Source organism: Ovis canadensis, chromosome X (genome assembly GCF_042477335.2).
Source record: "Ovis canadensis isolate MfBH-ARS-UI-01 breed Bighorn chromosome X, ARS-UI_OviCan_v2, whole genome shotgun sequence".
In the NCBI taxonomy this organism is placed as follows: domain Eukaryota; kingdom Metazoa; phylum Chordata; class Mammalia; order Artiodactyla; family Bovidae; genus Ovis; species Ovis canadensis.
The window spans coordinates 125,571,960-125,592,498 of record NC_091727.1 but is presented as its reverse complement, the minus strand read 5'-3'; the positions used below and the strand labels follow the sequence as shown (position 1 = coordinate 125,592,498).

At 38.2% G+C, this 20,539-nt stretch overlaps 1 protein-coding gene across 6 annotated transcripts in view; it reads right to left on the bottom strand.

The window, feature by feature from the left end:
* DCX (doublecortin) overlaps positions 1 to 20,539 on the bottom strand; it is a 391,029-nt gene that overhangs the window by 115,387 nt on the left and 255,103 nt on the right. For 2 of the 6 annotated variants that reach the window (XM_070290898.1, XM_070290899.1), the window contains exon 1: positions 917 to 965. The exons of the other annotated variants lie outside the window; for them this stretch is intronic. The gene's annotated coding sequence lies outside the window, so the exon portion shown is untranslated. Of the gene's footprint in view, positions 1 to 916; positions 966 to 20,539 lie in introns of those variants that run through there. 6 annotated transcript variants of the gene reach the window in all.

Genomic DNA, 20,539 nt, shown 5'->3' with positions numbered 1-20,539 from the left:
CTCTAGGTGCTCTACCCTCCATCAACGATGCAGCCCCATCTCTTAATGGAATATTTTAATTGTGTAAAGATTCTCTAATGAGTCCCTGAATAGCATATGGGACCTTTAGAAGCAAGCACACCTTCCATTGTTCTGGGTTTCTACACTGAATGAAGGGGCATTTCACCCTCACAGCAGGCAGCACACCCCAAATTTGTCTATTGCCTAGGTGTGTTAGCTGAGGCAAAAGATAGTCATCTGTCAGATTTACTTTCCCCCTTTCTGCTGAAAGAATGAAAGAAAGAAAGGAAATCACAATATGAAACCAAATACAAAAGAAGCCCCCAATGCTAGCAAAGGTAGTGACAGCCTAGGAAACAAACTATTAACATGCATTGCACAGACCGGGATAAAAGGACTCACAAAGCATGCAGGGCTCAGCTGCTACACACTGCCACATTGAGATATTTGCAGGGGACCAGGAGGACAGGCAATAAAGGAGGACTGGTGCCTAGCAGGTTTGCCAGGCTCGGTCCTTCTTTTCTTCCAATGTCACCATGACCTGTGCTGAGCTCAGCATTGTCTCTGTCAGACAACCTGCAGTGTAAGAGACCCCACCTCCTCAAAACAAGTAGCAAGCATCTCCCCAGGCATGCCAGCAACACTGGGCTTTGCTTTAGAATCTGGGGTGGTATTATTCTAAAATCAATATCACAGTGAAAACAAAAGAACATCAAACTCACTTTTCCAATGGAAAATCCCAGGTAGAGGCTTAGGGAAAAAATCCAATAGAATAAGGCAGAAAAGAGGGGAGAAGAGAAAGAAAGAGAAAGAGGACACACTGAGAGAGAGGGAGAGAGCGCGCACTTTGCCTCGTGCTTTTTCCCTTTGACATCTCTTACGTTCTCCCTGAAAATCACTCGAAAGACCCACTCACCGGTTTTCTGCTGGTTGGGTGGAGATGCTGAGAGAAAGAAAACCAATCTCTCTATGCCTTTGTTGTCTGAGCTCCAAGCAAGAAATTCCTGCCAGGGTGGATAGATGCCTTCTAGGTCCTAGTGCCTTGTCCAGCTTCTCCCCTTTACCCGGGCTTAGTGAATCCCCCAACCTCCTTTGATTAATTACATGCTTTTTTTTTTTCAATTCACAGGCTGCATTAACAGCTAGAAAGGTTTCATTTATAACCAACAGGAAATTGCAGGGTAGCAAAAAGATTGCACAGGCAAGTTCAGAATGCCCTAATGAGCAACGTGCTAGTCTTTTCTTTTAGGCAATTGGCAATTTTACTTGGCCAAAACCTTGGCCTACTCTGCCTGGGGGCCAGACTCAGGCAGTCAAACCAACCTTCTTAGAAATTGTAGCTCTCTTCATTTAACGTTCTTGACAGAAAAACAATCAAATATGTGAATTCTTTATGGCATTTTAGTTCATGCATCCAACAGCTAGTTGTTTTGAAATGAGGTTAGTGGAGTAGACTAAGAAGCAGTAGAAAAGGGACAAGACAAGGGAAAATCATTCCAGAATATCATGGAGGATGAAGTTGAAGATGGATCTCAAAGACATTTTAGCTTGGTGGAATAGTTTTGTTCATGGGATCTACAGAGAGTTTCAGAGTTCCAATCTAACCCAGAGACCTTTCTGTGTGAAGTGAGCCCAGTCTGATGGCTACAAGATAAGTATTAATAGCTCTCTCTTCAAACTGCCTATTTGTTACTAATTGGCTTCTTTCTATCAAATATGTTATACAAAGCCAGGAAACATCCCTATTGAATTCAAGAAATCAGGCTGAACTATAAGACAAGAAAAGTGAGAAACTCCAGTGGGGGTGGGTTACCATCTTCAACTGAGGCTCCATGCATTAATATGCAGTGGCTTTGAATTATCATTGTTCCATTTCTGCTAGGCTTCCAGGAGGCTCAGAGATAATCATGTGCTCAGGATTGATATTCTGTCTGATTCTTAATGTAATTAACCCTCCTTTCTACATATAATGTTAGATGACCTATAATTAAGCTCTTGCTATGCACGTGTTTTACTGTAAACTGCCTTAAAGTGGGATAAAAATATATGATTTTTCTTCTCTGGAAGGTGCTAGCTCAGCAAAACCTAAGCAATCTATCTTAGTTGGGTGGTCAGCATCAAGTGTGCCACCTGCCCAGTCAAGTCCTCCTAACACTTTGCTGCTGCTCTCCTGGTTTCTAAATAAGTACTTCAGGGGACAGCATCCCTGTTTTCTTCCATTTGTTTCTGCCTTACATTGTGGCCACCTCTAGGGAACACAAGGTTATTCAGGTCAAGGGCAGAAAAATATCAAGGAATAGAAGCAGGAAAATATGGAAATTCTAACCAATGGCTGTAACTTCCTGGTCCAGCAAGGCCAATATCTTAAAAATTGTTTTATTTCATGTAGTAAACATTCTGTAAATACACAACAATTGATTTTGTATCAGAATTCAAAATCATTTTATTTCTGGTGAAGATATAATAATGGATGGGACACTAAAACAAACATAAAGGATTTAGAATAGATCTTAGAGAAAATGTCCTCATGGTCTAAGCTTTAAACACTAGTGTGGATGCAAAATCCAAGAAGACAGTCTAGGATAGATGACTGTTTGCTTTATGTATACCAGAGAGCAAAGGGTGAATGAGATCAATGTTTCCCATTGTGAGGTATGTGGATGTTAATAGGTGTTCTTTAAGAACAGAAAAAAGGTTCCTTGGTCATATATGTTTGAAAAGTGGTGGGCTAAATGAAATTTGTTTTCCTTATCATAAACATCTCAGGGCCTTTAATATACCTAAAATATGGTACAAGTCTCCAAGAACGGAGCTTCCCCAATGGCTCAGCAGCAAAGACTCTGCCTGCCAGTGCAGGAAACGCAAGTTCGATTCCTGGGTTGGGAAGATCCCCTGGAGGAGGGCATGGCAACCCACCCCAGTATTCTTGCCTGGAGAATCCCATGGACAGAGGAGCCCAGCAGGCTACAGTCCATAGGGTCTCAAAGAGTTGGACATGACTGAGCGACTTAGCCCACGCACAGGCTCCAAGAAGTCAGTTGAGTATTAAGGGCTTCCTGCCTTTTTTTTTTTTTTTAAACTCAGGATCTTTTTTTTTTTTTTTTTTTCTCCCAGAGCATTCAATAGACTTATGGGAAAACCTTTTACAAAAACAGGACTAGATTATTTCACCAACATAATTCTTCTCAAAGAATTCTCAGCTACCAGTCAAAACTTTTTGTCTCACTTCCTCAGAGAAGAAGGAACACGGCAGAAAACAATGTCTCAGGTACGAGTCCAGGGGGAAAGTGCATCTTTCTGTATGGAAGACAACTCTGAAGATGAAGGGAGAGTCATGATTGATGGTTCACTGGAGTTAAGAGAATGAAGAAAAAGTGCAGCAACCCCATTGTGGGAAATATCCCAGTAAGACCTTTTGAGTAAGTTCAGTGTGCCTACCCAGTACCACCTGAAAGCTGCAGCGTAGAAAACATCAGTCCACTGCCCCTGAAGAACTTGAAGATTCACTGAGAAGACAGGACAAGAATATGTATCTTTCAAAAATCATGAAGGAGAAGGGCTGTGGTCTGGGTTAATCAAACTCAGCTTTAGGATCAGAATCAAGAAATAAGACCATCATCCATCTCACACACACACACACAGACACACACACAATCATTAGTTTACATTACCTATCAGAAACACAATTACCTATCAGAAACACCCATCTAGGGTGGAGTGGGATGGGCAGATAAGAAGTGAGGTTGGAAATATATACAAACATTTTATAGGGACCAAAAATTATGAAGTACATAGTAGTAAAGCCAACAAATATGTGTAAGATCTTTATTGAGAAAATCATAATACTATTAAAGAACATAACAGAAGCTGTGAATAAATATAGAGCCAGACCATGCTCATGAATGGCAAGATGCAATGATGTAAGGGTGTCAGTACTCCTCAAAGAAATATATATATAAATGTGTGTGAAAAGCTGCAGTAGGAACTTCAACAGGAACTTTTGTGAAATTCACAAATATCAGTTAAATATCTTTTATTATGCTCCAAATATTCACATGACACCTCTTTCACTTCTTTAAAGTGAAATATCAACTTTCAAGTGAAATATCTTCTTTCAAGTGAAATATCAACCCCAAATATCAACTTCTCAACAAGACCAACCCAGATCATCCTGTTTAAAGTGACAACCTTCCTCCCAACCCAGCACTCCAACTTCCTTTACCCTGCTCTGTTTTTTCTATAACACTTATCATCTTCCAACATACTATATAATATACCTATTTATTATGTTTATTATATATCTACCCAAAGTAGAATATATAAGCTCCACAGGGCAAGCATATTCTAACAGTGTTAATGAAATATAATTTGTAATGCTAATAGTAATATTTTGTTTATTTTTAATACTTATGCAAAGTACCTAGAACAATGATTAGCCCATAGTAAGTTTGGGTATTTGTTTAATTGGACAGAGTAAAGAAAGCAAAAAGTATTCAGATGATATTGGGACAATTAACTTTTGTATGGAAAAAATTAAATTAGATCCCCACTTCATGCCATACATAAAAATGAACTCCAGATGTTTTAAAGATGTGAATATAAAGAACAGGGCTTGAATATTATTAGAATAAAATGTTAGAGATTCTCTTTAGTTCCTTGTGACCAAAGATTTTGTTAACCAATATGCAAAAAGCAGAAATCTTATAGGAAAATATTGGTAAATTTGATTATATGAAAATTAAGCTTCTGAAAGCAAAAGATGGCATTAAAACATTAAAACATAAGTAACAGACTGAGAAAAAGATATTTGAATCTTACATAACTGACATAGGATTAATGTCCTGATTATATATATATGTATATATATCATATCAATTATAAAAGGTAAACCTTCAGTAAAAAAAAAAATAAAGATATGCACAGATCGTTCATAAAAAAGGAAACCCTAATGGCCAATGAACAAGTAAATGTATGCTCAACCTTACACATAACTAGGGAAATCCAAGTTAAAACAGAAATTGCATCTTTTACAATTAGATTGATGGAAATTTTTAAAGTGAAAAAGTGAAGCTGAAATTTAGTCACTTAGTTGTGTCCGACTCTTTGTGACCCCATGGACTGTAGCCCACCATGCTCCTCTGTCCATGGAATTCTCCAGGCAAGAATATTGGAGTGGGTTGCCATTTCCTTCTGCAGGGGATTTTCCCAACCCATGGATTGAACCCAGGTCTCCCGCATTGCAGGCAGACTCTTTACCAACTAAGTAACCAGGGAAGCTGCTAACCAGATATAGGCAAAGACAAAAAGCACCTGGAACCCTCATTTATGTTGGAATAAACAAATTAGTACAATTTTTAAGAAACGTTTTTGGTAGTAGCTGCGATGGACCTCGCAGAAGCGTGGCTGGGAGGAGCCACCCCACGCCCGAGGCCAGGGGCAGCGGCAGGGAGGAGCGACCCCACGTCCAAGGAGCAGTGGCTGCACGGGTGCAGGAGGGCTGAGAGGAGATACTCCACGTTGAAGGTCAGGAGGGGTGGGGGTGAGGAGGTACCCCTCGTCCAAGGTAAGGAGCAGCAGCTGCACTTTGCTGGAGCAGCTGTGAAGAGATATCCCATGTCCAAGGTAAGAGAAACCCAAGTAAGATGGTAGGTGCTGCGAGAGGGCATCAGAAGGCAGACATACTGAAACCATAATCACAGAAAACTAGTCAATCTAATCACACAGACCACAGCCTTGTCTAACTCAGTGAAACTAAGCCATGCCCTGTGGAGCCACCCAAGACAGACGGGTCTGGAGAGGTCTGACAGAATGTGGTCCACTGGAGAAGGGAATGGCAAACCATTTCAGTATTCTTGCCTTGAGAACCCCATGAACAGTATGAAAAGGAAAAATGATAGGATACTGAAAGAGGAACACCCCAGGTCAGTAGGTGCCCAATATGCTACTGGAGATCAGTGGAGAAATAACTCCAGAAAGAATGAAGGGATGGAGCCAAAGCAAAAACAATACCCAGCTGTGGATGTGACCGATGATAGAAGCAAGGTCCAATGCTGTAAAGAGCAATATTTCATAGGAACCTGGAATGTCAGGTCCATGAATCAAGGCAAATTGGAAGGGGTCAAACAAGAGATGACAAGAGTGAACATCGACATTCTAGGAATCAGTGAACTAAAATGGACTGGAATGGGTGAATTTAACTCAGATGACCATTATATCTACTACTATGGGCAGGAATCCCTCAGAAGAAATGGAGTAGCCATCATGGTCAACAAAAGAGTCTGAAATGCAGTACTTGGATGCAATCTCAAAAATGAAAGAATGATCTCTGTTTGTTTCCATGGCAAACCATTCAATATCACAATAATCCAAGTCTATGCCCCAACCAGTAATGCTAAAGAAGCTGAAGTTGAATGGTTCTATGAGGACCTACAAGACCTTTCAGAACTAACACCCAAAAAAGATGTCCTTTTCATTATAAGGGACTGGAATGCAAAAGTAGGAAGTCAAGAAACACCTGGAGTAACAGGCAAATTTGGCCTTGGAATACAGAATGAAGCAGGGCAAAAGCTAATAGAGTTTTGCCAAGAAAACGCACTGGTCATAACAAACACCCTCTTCCAACAACACAAGAGAAGGCTCTACACATGGACATCACCAGATGGTCAACACCGAAATCAGATAGATTATATTCTTTGCAGCCACAGATGGAGAAGCTCTATACAGTCAACAAAAACAAGACCAGGAGCTGACTGTGGCTCAGATCATGAACTCCTTATTGCCAAATTCAGACTTAAGTTGAAGAAAGTAGGGAAAACCACTAGACCATTCAGGTATGACCTAAATCAAATTCCTTATGATTATACAGTGGAAGTGAGAAATAGATTTAAGAGACTAGATCTGATAGAGTGCCTGATGAACTATGGACGGAGGTTCATGACATTGCAGAGGAGACAGGGATCAAAACTATCCCCATGGAAAAGAAATGCAAAAAAGCAAAATGGCTGTCTGGGGAGGCCTTACAAATAGCTGTGAAAAGAAGAGAGGCAAAAAGCAAAGGAGAAAACGAAAGATATAAGCATCTGAATGCAGAGTTCCAAAGAATAGCAAGGAGAGTTAAGAAAGCCTTCCTCAGCGATCAGTGCAAAGAAATAGAGGAAAAAAACAGAATGGGAAAGACTAGAGATCTCTTCAAGAAAATTAGAGATACCAAGGGAACATTTCATGGAAAGATGGGCTTGATAAAGGACAGAAATGGTCTGGACCTAACAGAAGCAGAACATATTAAGAAGAGGTGGCAAGAATACACAGAAGAATTGTACAAAAAAGATCGTCACAACCCAGATAATCATGATGATGTGATCACTCAGCTAGAGCCAGACATCCTGGAATGTGAAGTCAAGTGGACCTTAGGAAGCATCACTACGAACAAAGCTAGTGGAGGTGATGGAATTCCAGTGGAGCTATTTCAAATCCTGAAAGATGATGCTGTGAAAGTGCTGCACTCAATATGCCAGCAAGTTTGGAAAACTCAGCAGTGGCCACAGGACTGGAAAAGGTCAGTTTTCATTCCAATCCTGAAGAAAGGCAATGCCAAAGAATGCTCAAACTACACACAATTGCACTCATCTCACACGCTAGTAAAGTAATGCTTAAAATTCTCCAAGCCAGGCTTCAACAATACATGAACCGTGAACTTCCAGATGTTCAAGCTGGTTTTCGAAAAGGCACAGGAACCAGAGATCAAATTGTCAACATTCACTGGATCATCAAAAAAGCAAGAGAGTTCCAGAAAAACATCTATTTCTGCTTTCTTGACTATGCCAAAGCCTTTGACTGTGTGGATCACAATAAACTGTGGACAATTCTGAATGAGATGGGAATACCAGACCACATGACCTGCCTCTTGAGAAACCTATATGCAGGTCAGGAAGCAACAGTTAGAACTGGACATGGAACAACAGACTGGTTCCAAATAGGAAAAGGAGTACATCAAGGCTGTATATTGTCACCCTGCTTATTTAACTTTTATGCAGAGTTCAGTTCAGTTCAGTTCAGTCGCTCAGTAGTGTCCCACTCTTTGCGACCCCGTGAATCGCAGCATGCCAGGCCTCCCTGTCCATCACCAATTCCCGGAGTTCACTCAGGTGTATACGCAGACTACATCATGAGAAATGCTGGGCTGGAGGAAGAACAAGCTGGAATTAAGATTGCTGGGAGAAATATCAATAACCTCAGATAAGCAGAGGACACCACCCTTATGGCATAAAGTGAAAAGGAACTAAAAAACCTCTTGATGAAAGTGAAAAAGGAGGAAAAAGTTGGCTTAAAGCTCAACATTCAGAAAATGAAGATCATAGTATCTGGTCCCATCACTTCATGGGAAATAGATGGGGAAACAATGGAAATAGTGTCAGACTTTATTTTGGGGGGCTCCAAAATCACTGCAGATGGTGACTGCAGCCATGAAATTAAAAGATACTTACTCCTTGGAAGGAAAGTTATGACCAACCTAGATAGCACATTGAAAAGCAGAGATATTACTTTGCCAACAAAGGTGTGTCTAGTCAAGGCTATGGTTTTTCCAGTGGTCATGTATGGATGTGAGAGTTGGACTGTGAAGAAAGCTCAGCACCGAAGAATTGATGCTTTTGAACTGTGGTGTTGAAGACTCTTGAGAGTCCCTTGGACTGCAAGAATATCCAACCAGTCCATTCTAAAGGAGATCAGCCCTGGGATTTCTTTGGAAGGAATGATGCTAAAATTGTAGCTCCAGTACTTTGGCCACCTCATGCGAAGAGTTGACTCATTGGAAAAGACTGTGATGCTGGGAGGGATTGGGGGCAGGAGGAGAAGGGGACAACAGAGGATGAAATGGCTGGATGGCATCACCGACTTGATGGACATGAGTTTGAGTGAACTGTGGGAGTTGGTGATGCACAGGGAGGCCTGGCGTGCTGCGATTCATGGGGTCGCAAAGAGTTGGACACGACTGAGCAACTGAACTGAACTGAGTATAGTTAGAAAATATATATCAACTTATAATCCAGAGTTTCCATTTCTAGATATCCATCCTAGGGAAATCCTCACACATGTGCTCAAGGAGAGAGGTACAAAGATATTCAAAAAAGCATTATTGAAATGTTGAAAAGTGAAAACACCCGAGATGCCTATCGTCAGCTTACTAATTTGATTAGCGGTTATTCATACATTGAATGCTACGTACAGTGAAATAGAATAAATGAATGCTAAGTGTAAGCAGTGATGCACAGGTTTCTTTGCAGCCATAAGATTTTATTTATCTGGAAACGAAATGCCCAAAAGTATAACTGCTGTGTCATTTGAAAATTATATGCTTCATTTTATTAATGTGAAGTGTGAAAGTGAAAGTCACTCAGTCGTGTCTGACTCTTAGTGACCCCGTGGACTATACAATCCATAGAATTCTCCAGGCCAAAATAGTGGAGTGGGTAGCCTTTCCTTTCTCCAGGGGATCTTCCCAATGGAGGGATCAAACCCAGGTCTTCCACATTACAGGCAGATTCTTCACTAGCTGAGCCACAAGGGAAGCCCAATTAATTTCTTATTAATATAAGAAATTACCAGACTATTTTCCAGAGTGGTTTAATATTTTATATAACCCACCAGAAATATATGAGAGATGCAGTTTTTCTGCATTCTCACCAGCATTTGTTATTTTTATTTTAGCTATTCTACCAGATGTGTAATGATATCATGTGTTTTAAATTTGCATTCCCCTAATATATAATGGTGTTAAAGATCTTTTCACATGCTCATTTGCTATAACTGTATAGCTTCTTCAGTGATATAACCCTTTGTGCCTTTTGCCCGTTTTCTAACTGAATTGCTTGCTTTTTATAACATTGAGTTTTGAGAGTTTATTATATAATCTAGATCTGAGTCCTTTGTCACACATGTGGATTTGCAAATGCTTTCTCTTAGTCAGCTTGTCTTTTCATTCTCTGATAAGCAAATTAAAAAAAATTTTTAATGTGTTCATGGTTTTTATGGTTTGTGCTTTTGGTATTATGTCTCTTCATGAAGCCTAGGTCCTGAAGTTTTCTCCTATGTCATATTCTAAAAGTTTAAAGATGTGCATTTTATACTTAAATCTGTGATGCACATTGAGTTAATTTTTTGTGTCAGGTATGAGGTTTAGATTATAATTCATATTTTTTTGTCTATGGATATGCAATTGTTCCAGCACCATTTGTTGAGAAGATCCTCCATTGAATTGCTTTTCCACCTTTGTTGAAAGTGAACTGAGTATATTTTTGTAAGTTTATTTCTGTGTTCTCTATTCTAGCCCATGGATTTATGTATCTATCCATCCTACAATATCAAACAGTTTTGACTATTGTAGCTATAAAAAAAAAAAAGTCTTGAAATCAGGTAGACTGATTTCCTAGTTTATTCTTTTTCAAAATTGTTTCGGCCACTCTAAGTCATTTACATTTCCATACAAATTTTAAAATAATCTTGCTTATATCTATGAAAATTCTTGCTGAGAATTTTTGATAGGGATTGTAGTAAACCTATATACCAATTTAAAGAGAACTGACATGTTTACTATATTGAATCTTATAATCCATGTATGTGGTAAGTCTCTCTACTTATTCAGATCTTTGATTTCTTTCCTTAGTGTTTAGTAATTTTCAGCATACATGTCCTATATGTGTTTTGATGGATTTGCACCTAAATATTTCTCTTTTTTAAAAGATTATAAATAATATTTTATTTAAAGTTTTGCTTTCCACATATTCATTGTTACTACATAGAAATGCAATTGATCTTGTATTTGGCAATCATGCTGAATTCACTTACTAGTTTCAAAAGATTTTTATACTTATCCTGGAATTGTCTACATCGATCATCATGTCATCAACAAATTGTTGCTGTTGTTTTAGTCATTGAGTCATGCCTGACCCTTTTGTGACCCCATGGACGGTAGTCCGCCAGGCTCCTCTCTCCAGGGGATTTCCCAGGCAAGAATACTGGAGCAGATTGCCATTTCCTTCTCCAGGGGATCTTCCTGACCCAAGGATCGAACCCATGTTTCCTGAATTGGCACGTCGGTTCTTTACCACTGAGCCACCCAGAAAGCCCCATCTGCAAACAGAGATGGCTTTAGTCCTTTCCAATTGGAATGCCTTTTATTTCCACATTTTGCTTTAGGCAAAGCTTCTAGTTCTATATTGAATAGCAGTGGTGAGAATGGGCATTGTTGACTTGTTCCTGATTTTAGCTGGAAAACATTTAGTTTTTATTGTTAAATGTGATATTAGCTGAGATTTTGTTTGTTTGTTTTTTGGTAGATGTACTGTATCAAGCTGAGTAAGTTTGTGTATTCCTAGAGTTTTCTGTGGTGGTTTTTTTAATTAATTCATGAACGGGTGTTGAATTTTGTCAGATGGTTTTTCTACATCCGTCAATTTGTGTGATTTTTCTTCTGTAGTCTGTTAACATGATTGATTACATAGACTGATTTTTCAGAGCCTGTATAATTTTGCATGCTTTGCTGTATTTCTTAATGATTTTTTAAAAATTTGAATCAAATATGAACTAAGGTAATTTTCCATATTTTGTCAAAATAATTTTCAAAATTACACAGACAAGTAAAACTTAAGAGTGCTAGCAATCAGGTAATCAGGAAAATATTTGGCAGAGGAATATATAGCCTATTTAGGCAAAAAAAGAAGTATGTTAGAAAGTTTTACAAAATACTCTTCACTATGATTTAATTGATCTGGTGTAGATTTGAAGCATTAGTACGTTTTAAAGCTACCTTGGTGATTCTAATATACAGCCAAAGTTGAGCACCACTGGTATAGAGGAAAAGAACCTAACAAGGTAGACTTTGGAGTCACATCTGGGTTCAGACCCCAGTTCCATAGTTTATTAGTTATGTGACATTGAGCAAGTTAGTGGAGTCTATTTATAAAACAGGGATAAAGAAATAACCTCATATCTTCCTTGAACCACTGCTATTTACAGTTTCTTCACTTGCTCTATTCTACCTGACACAACAGGAAAATGATTCAATACATAGTCATGCTTGAAATCACTCTTGGTGGGCCAAAAACTGAGGAACACCTTAGAAGATGTTTTGGTTAAAGAAGGAAACCACAGTTCAGGACATACATAGGAGAGCAGTGGAGAGTATTCTTATAGATAGTAAAAGTATCCCAGGAGTTCTCCATGTCAAAAGGTAAAACCTATGGCAAAAGAGCAGTCTTAGAGGCAACTACTAAGTATAACAGGAAGAAAAGCCAGAAAACTCTCCATTCCATTTCCAACCAGATGGACCAGCAAGCAGTAACAGAGAGATTTGTCTTCAAGTGAAAGCAATGAGTATGGGAGTTAGGATAGTGGGATAGTCTAGTATCATGAGTGATAGGCAATGGCAAAATAAATGACAGTATTAATGAGAAATAGAGAGGTACACAGATTCATCAAGGCATCCTTATTTTGGCATGTTCTCCACAACACACACTTTGATTGAAAACAGCAGATAGATATTTTCCCTCTATTCTCTAAAACAGGTTATATAAATGGAAGGAACAGACAGTCTAAGAAAAATCTCAACTACGGAATGCAACAAACCTGAGTTCGATCCCTGGGTTGGGAAGATTCCCTGGAGAAGGAAATGTCAGCACACTCCAGTATTCTTGCCTGGAGAATCTCATGGACAGAGGAGCCTGACCGGCTACAGTCCATGGGGTCACAGAGAATCGGACATGTCTTAGTGAGAGAAGCATATAATAAGAATCACCTAACATTTAAACAAAGCAAATGCCATTAAATAGAGATAATGTGCTCAACAAATGAAAGGACTTTCCATTAGATAAGTAGAGTCCTCAGGACATCAGTATAAAATAATAACCTCAGAATGATAAAGAAAAGATATTACATCTATGAAAGAACAAGTAATTATGAATAATAATAGGTAAATATGAAAACAAGGGCTTTTAAAAAATAGATAACATAGGTGAAGCTAATAAATGGACCGAACTAAGACTTGTCATGGATGCAAATAGAAATTAAATCATAGATCTAGAAAATTGGACTGAGGCATTTACCCAGAGCATAATATTAAAGGATAGGAGGATGAAAAGTAGTAAAGAAAAAATGAGAGGCATGAAATATAAACAAATCAAGAAATTTCTGCATTTGTCTAAAGGGAGTTCCACTGAGTAAAAATGGAAAGAATGCATGGGAATCAATATTTGCAGATTAAATGGCAAACAAATAAACAAACTACTCCCTAGAATTGAAGTCACAAATCCTCAGATTGAAAGGACCCTGTAAGTGCCAAGGATGATAACCTGTTTTAAAAAAGAGAACAGTAATTTTAAAAAAATACTCGAAACCTGGATACACCACAGAGAAATTTTAGAGCATAGAGGATAACAAGAAAATACTGAAATCTTTCTTTTTTTTTTTTTTTTTTAATTTTTAGTTTTTTATTTTTTAAATTTTAAAATCTTTAATTCTTACATGCATTCCCAATGTTCATCGCAGCACTGTTTATAATAGCCAGGACATGGAAACAACCTAGATGTCCATCAGCAGATGAATGGATAAGAAAGCTGTGGTACATATACACAATGGAGTATTACTCAGCCGTTAAAAAGAATTCATTTGAATCAGTTCTGATGAGATGGATGAAACTGGAGCCGATTATACAGAGTGAAGTAAGCCAGAAAGAAAAACACCAATACAGTATACTAACACATATATATGGAATTTAGGAAGATGGCAATGATGACCCTGTATGCAAGACAGGGAAAGAGACACAGATGTGTATAATGGACTTTTGGACTCAGAGGGAGAGGGAGAGGGTGGGATGATTTGGGAAAATACTGAAATCTTTCAAAGAGAAAATAAAGACTATCCACAATGCACAAGGATAGGTTTGACATCAGACTTTCCATTAGCCAGATCAGATTGCAGGACAGCAATGGAGCCATGTCTTCAAACTACTGAGTGAAAATAATGTTGAACCTAGGATTTAATACCTAAACAAACTATTATACGAGTGGGATGGAGGAATAAAGGTGTTTTGGACATATAAGAACCCAGAAAACTTACCACCCCCAGAAACTCTTGGAATGAATTATTACAGAATATACTTAAACAGAAAAATAATTCATATAAAGTAATGATGTTAAAGAAATAAAGGTTAATCATTTATGTATTACATAAATAATATGTATTTAGTTATATAAGTGACTAAAATTAATTTCAAAATATAAGGTATAACCTATCTCCATCTGGGAAAATGTTTGACAAGTGTAAGTTCAGTGAAAGGCGTCACCTATAAATTTTGCTTGAACCGAGCAAAACTGTGTTCTCAATACATTAACAAAGGGAATGTGAATCCTTATGTAGTTTTTCCAGAAGTTTAGAAGAGTGATGGTGCCTGTGGTCACTGGCCTAATTTAAGTCCCAGGAAACAACTAGAAAACTTGCTCATCTATAGCCAGTCTCTGGGATAATTTATCCTTGTATGGATCAAAGTGAAAATATCCTTGTATGGATCAAAGTGAAATAAGAAAAAAAATAGACCTACAATAGAATACTCAAGAGTTTAATTCCACAGAATTTTTACTGAGTTTCTTCAATGCACCAGGCTCTGTGCTATATGATGAGGAGTGACATGACAAAAAGACAAACATAAAGTGGAAGATCCCTTGCTTTTTATTCTCAGTGAAAATTTTTTCTTGGAAGCCCCTCAGCAGATATCCCTTCAGGTCCCATCTCCAGTATTAATCCATTTCCATGCAGAAACTTACTACTGACAAGGGAAATGAGACCGCTGACTGGCTTCAATTAATTATAATTCACTTCCTCTGGATAAGAAAGAGTTTACTGCCCTCCACCACCATCATGGCTACACAAAGGAAGGTTAGAAAAAAAAAAAAAACCAAAAAACTGGAGTTCTGTTAGTGAGGAAAAAGTGGAAGTTACCAATAAGAGTTGCTAAAGTATTTAACATTTCTGAACCTCATAGTGGGGTCATCATCATATATTTTTTCCTCAAAGAACAATTGTGACTGTTAAATGAGATAACTCTTGTCAAGTGCTCAATAAATGTCAGCTATTAATGTTGTGGTTGATGCTGTTTGGTTTTAACTCATTATCTATCAATAGCTTGTTCTTTCCATATTTCCCTTATGTTGCTCACAGTTTGACATCAATGTCTCAGAAGATGGCTATAGCAATTCTAAGCATCACGTGCAGATAATGTTTTTGATCTTCAGTTTCTCTGTCTGTAAAACAGATATAATCATATTTACCTCATAGATTTGTTGTGAGGAATAAATAAGATCATTCATATACAAACTCAATAAAGTTAGCTATTGTTGCTGTTATTGACATAAATACCCTCTTGACAGTGCTTGGCATAATATCAAGCTCAAAGCAAGTGTTCAACAAATGGTAGCTCTTGTTGTAAATAAACATGTGCATATCTGTATAAGAAAGAGCTGGCAAATCTCCCTGATCTTGGGTTAAGTTAAACTTTCTTGCACACAACATCAAAAACAGAAATGACAATAAATAAATAAATACATTGGATCTCATCAAAATTAAAAATACTTGTACTTCAAATGATACCATCAAGAAGGTGAAAAGACAACCCACAAAACAGGAGAAAATATTTGACAAATCATATAGCTGACAAGGAATTTGTATATAGGATATACAAAGAACTCTAACAACTCAAAAATTAAGAAACAAATAATCCAATAAAAATAGAAAAGGCAATGAGAGACATATCTCCAAGTAGGATACACAAAAGGCCAGTAACCACATGAAAAGATGCTTAACATTATTAGTTTTTAGGGAAATGCAAATCAAAAACAAATGAGATATGGGACTTCCCTGGTGGTCAAGTGGCTAAGACTCCATACTCCCAAGGCAGGGAGCCCCAGTTCAATCCCAGGTGAGGGAACTAGATCCCACATGCCACAACCAAAGAATCCCACGTGCCACAACAAAAACTGAAGATCCTGCATGCTGCAACTAAGACTTCATGCAGCCAAATAAATGAATAAATAAACAAGTATTATTTAAAAAAATGAGATACTACTTCATACCCACTAGGAGAGAAGAATCATAAAGGCAGATAATGAAAAATGTTGGCAAGAATGTAGAGAAATTACTAACTTATAATGGAAAAGAATCTGAAAAAGAATATATATGTATGTAACTAAACCAATTTGCCATACACCTGAAACTAACACATTGCAAATCAACTATACTTCAATAAAAATTTTTAAAAAAGAATATAGAAAAATTGGAACCATTATGCCCTGCTGATGGGAATGTAAATGGTGTAGCCAACATGGAAAACAGTCTGGCAGTTCCTCAAATGACTAAACACAGAGTTACCATATGATTCAGCAGTTCAACTCCTAGGTATATACTCAATAGAAATGAAAACATGTGCACAGAAAAACTTGCACACAAATGTTTACAGCAGCATTATTCATAATAGCCAAGAAAGGTAGAAATATCATAAATACCCATCAACAAATGAATGGATAAACAAAATATTACATCTATGTGATGGAATATTAGGCAGCCATAAGAAGAATACAAATACTGATACATGAAACAACATGAATGAACTATGAAAATATTATGATAAGTGAAGAAAGACACAAAAGGACATATATTGTATTTGTCCATTTATATAAAATACCCAGAATAGGCACATCTTTAGAGACAGATTAATGGTTGCCAGGGGTAGGAATAGGGGAAAATGGGATTTACTGGTAATGGGTTTGGGGTTTCTTTATGGGATGATGAAAATTTTCTAAAATGGATTATGATGATGATTGCACAACTGTGAATATACTAAAAACATTGAAGTTTACAAATAAATGGGTGGATTTTATGGTATGTAAATATCTCGATAGAACTATTTTTTTAATGGATCAAACCTTGTTAGAAATACAAAGATGAATAAAACAGTTCTTGCCTTAGGGCACTCATATTCATAAGGAGGGCTAAAAAGTGTACAAAAATAGCATTCCTGAATCCATTTTATGTCCCCACCCTCGTTTGTCTTTCATTCCACTTTTAATTTACAGTATCTATTTGTATTCAATTTATTCTTACAAATCACTTAAAATATTTTCTGGAACTAGGTGGGTATTAAGTAAACAAATGACCTCAAACAGTGACAATACAGGGAAGAATGTGTTCAGTGTCATAAAAGAGGCACTGCTGAAATGCTATGGGAAGAAGTAAAGAGCATTTCGAAAGGGGAAAAACAAAAGTGCTTTCCCTCCCAAACTATCCTGGTGACCTTACTCTCCTTATCAGCCACAAAAAAAGAAGTCAGAAGTCATAAAATGGATCCCAGAGGGACATGAGCAGAGCCTGTTAGTAGATGTATGTGCAAATGTTATGAACTCTGAGAACATGGAGTGTGTTTAAAGATTTCATTCTCTGGAGGATTGGGCTCTGCTGGACTGTATCATGAGCTGCAGCTAACTCAGTGGTAATATGAGGAAACTGATGCAAGCCTCTGTAGCTGGAATGTGCCTGCAACCTGCACCTGATGAGCAATGAGCATGTGGAAATGTGAAATTCTTGGACCATTAGGCAGGCCTACTGATGAACAGCCCGATACTGAGAGGTGAGTTTTCAGCATGGCAGCTTCTGGCTGAGCTCAGCTGTTGGTGCAGCAGGCACTGGGCTCTGTGCTCAGAAACTGTCAGAAGCATTATAATTAAACCTCCCTGCCTCCCCCTGACCAAGGCTGACAGCTGTGAGAGCAGAGCTGCTAGAAGAAGCACTTATATCATTGAATCAATTCTGATCCAGGAAGGGGGTGGGAATCATTCCACCTCCACAATTTCCACAACAAAGGGCACTTCTATTCCTGGGAAACCCATGAGTCAGAGATGCCTAAGGCATCTTGAACAAAAGAAGTATTTCTTCACATTTGGAAAAAGATATGACAGCTACTTATAAACTTCTATATACATATCTTATGATCCAGCCTTTCAACTATTCGGTATTTATTCAAGATAAATAAAAACATATATCCAAAAAAAATCATATATGATTTATTAGCTTTATTAGCCCAAACTGAAACAGACCAGATGTGCATCAAGAGTGGATTTGCTAACTGTGATCTATTTGCAAAATGAAATACTACTCAGCAATAAAAAGGAAGGAACTACTGATACATGCAACAGAGATGAATTTCAAAAATACATTAAATTAAAGTCTTGGGCTTCACTGATGGCTCAGAGGGAAAGAATCTGTCTGCCGATGCAGGAGACATGGATTTGATCCCTGATCTGGGAAGATCCCACATGTCATGAAGCAACTAAGGCTGTTCACCACATCTACTGAACCTGTGCTCTAGAGCCTGAGAGCTGCAACTACTGAAGTGACTCACCCTAGAGTCCATGCTCCGCAAGAGAAGCCACTGCAGTGAGAAGCCCGCACACCGCAGCTCGAGAGTGGTCCTTGCTTGCTGCCACTAGAGAAAAGCCCGTGTAGTAATGAAGACCCAGCACAGCCAAAACTGAATAAATAAATAACAATTAGTTTTTTTAAGTCAAAGCTTAAAAATAAGACATCTTCCATGAAAGAGTAATATTTCATTTATATCAGGCAAAATCCATGGTGGAAAAAAAAATTAGAACACTGATTATTATGAAGGGAATTAGGAACAGGGAATAATTGGAAGGAAAACAAGGGAACTTTCTAAGGTGATGACTATGTTGTATCACTTCATAGAGATTTCGTTTCCAGAGGCACATGCATTTTTCAAAACTCAGTGAATACACATCAAAAAGAAAAACTGAATGGAAAATAAACTGAGAGATAAGTGTCATGTTGAGGGGAAGGGGAGATATGGGCTATTATTATATTTTATTTTTTTAAGTCAACAATTAAAAATGGCAAAAATCTTGAACATTTTACTGAAGGATATGCAGAAAAGCAGATGCTTCCACTCTAATAGCAGAAAGTGAAGAGGAACTGAAGAACCTCTGGATGAAGGTGAAAGAGGAGAGTGAAAAAAGCTGACTTGAAACTGAACATTAAAAAAAAAAACCTAAGATCACGGCATCCAGTCCCATCAATTCATGGCAAATAGATGGGGAAAAAGGGAAAGTGGTAGCAGATTTTATTTTCTTGGGCTCCAAAATCACTGCAGACGGTAACTGCAGCCATGAAATTAAGACCCTTGCTCCTTGGAAGGAAAGCTATAACAAACAGATAGCATATTAAAAAGCAAAGACATCACTTTGTCGACAAAGGTCCGTACAGTCAAAGCTATGGTTTTTCTGGTAGTCATGTACAGATGTGAGAGCTGGACAATAAAGAAGAGCTGAGCACCAAAGAATTGATGTTTTTGAACTGCAGTGCTGGAGAAGACTCTTGAGCGTCCCTTGGACTGCAAGATCAAACCAGTCAATCCTAAAGGAAATCAACTCCGAATATTCATTGGAAGGACTGATGCTGAAGCTGAAGCTCCAATACTGTGGATGCCTGATGCAAAGAACTGACTCGTTCGCAAAGACCCTGATGCTGGGAAAGACTGAAGGCAAAGGAGAAGGGGGCGACAGAGGATGAGATGGTTGGATAGCATCACTGACTCAATGGACATTAATTTGAGCAAACTACAGGAGACACTTAAGGAAGGGAAGCCGGGCATGCTGCAGTCCATGGAGTTGCAAATAGTTGGATGTGACTTAGTGACTGAACAACAACAAATGCAAATAAGCACATGAAAAAATGTCCTGTATCATTTTCCATTAGAAAAATGCAAATTAAAGTCACAATGAGATTGCAGGCAACTGGAACTCTTGTATATTTCTAGGGAATGTGAAACTGTACAGCCACTCTAGAAAATAGTTTGGTAGTTTCTTACAAAGTTAAACATTCACTTACCGTATGACTGAGTCATCCCGCTCTTAGGTATTTACCCTAGAGAAATGAGAACTTCTGTTCACACAAAAATCTGTGTATGCAGCAAGAGTGGTTTGTCTCTACTTTATGATGTCTGGGGCCTCAAGTGGAAAGTCTTGAATGGCTAGGGATGACTCAGAGGCCTGAGGACTGGAAGCATCTAGGGGCTTCTTCACCCACATGACTAGCACGTGAACTGGGATGACCCAAATACTGCTTGGTGGAAACTATAATTAGCTATAGCACCTACAAACGGCCTCTCCATGGGAGAGTCCAGACAGTGAGTGTTCCAAGAGATCCAGGTGGAAATTGTGTGGCTTTCTCTGACCTAGCCTTGGAAGTCATACAGTGTTACTTCCTCCACATTTTGTTGATTACTACAGGTCACTGAGGCTAATCTCAGACTCAAGGGGAGAAATATTAGACTCTACCTATTGATGGGGGAGTGGCAAGGTCACACTGCAAGAGAGTATGTAGGGTAAGAGATATGGTGTCTCTATCTTTGAAGAGTATAATCTGCTGCAGTGAACAAATAAATTAATCTATGTATAAGTCTAAATAGCCTTGGTTACAAAATCCA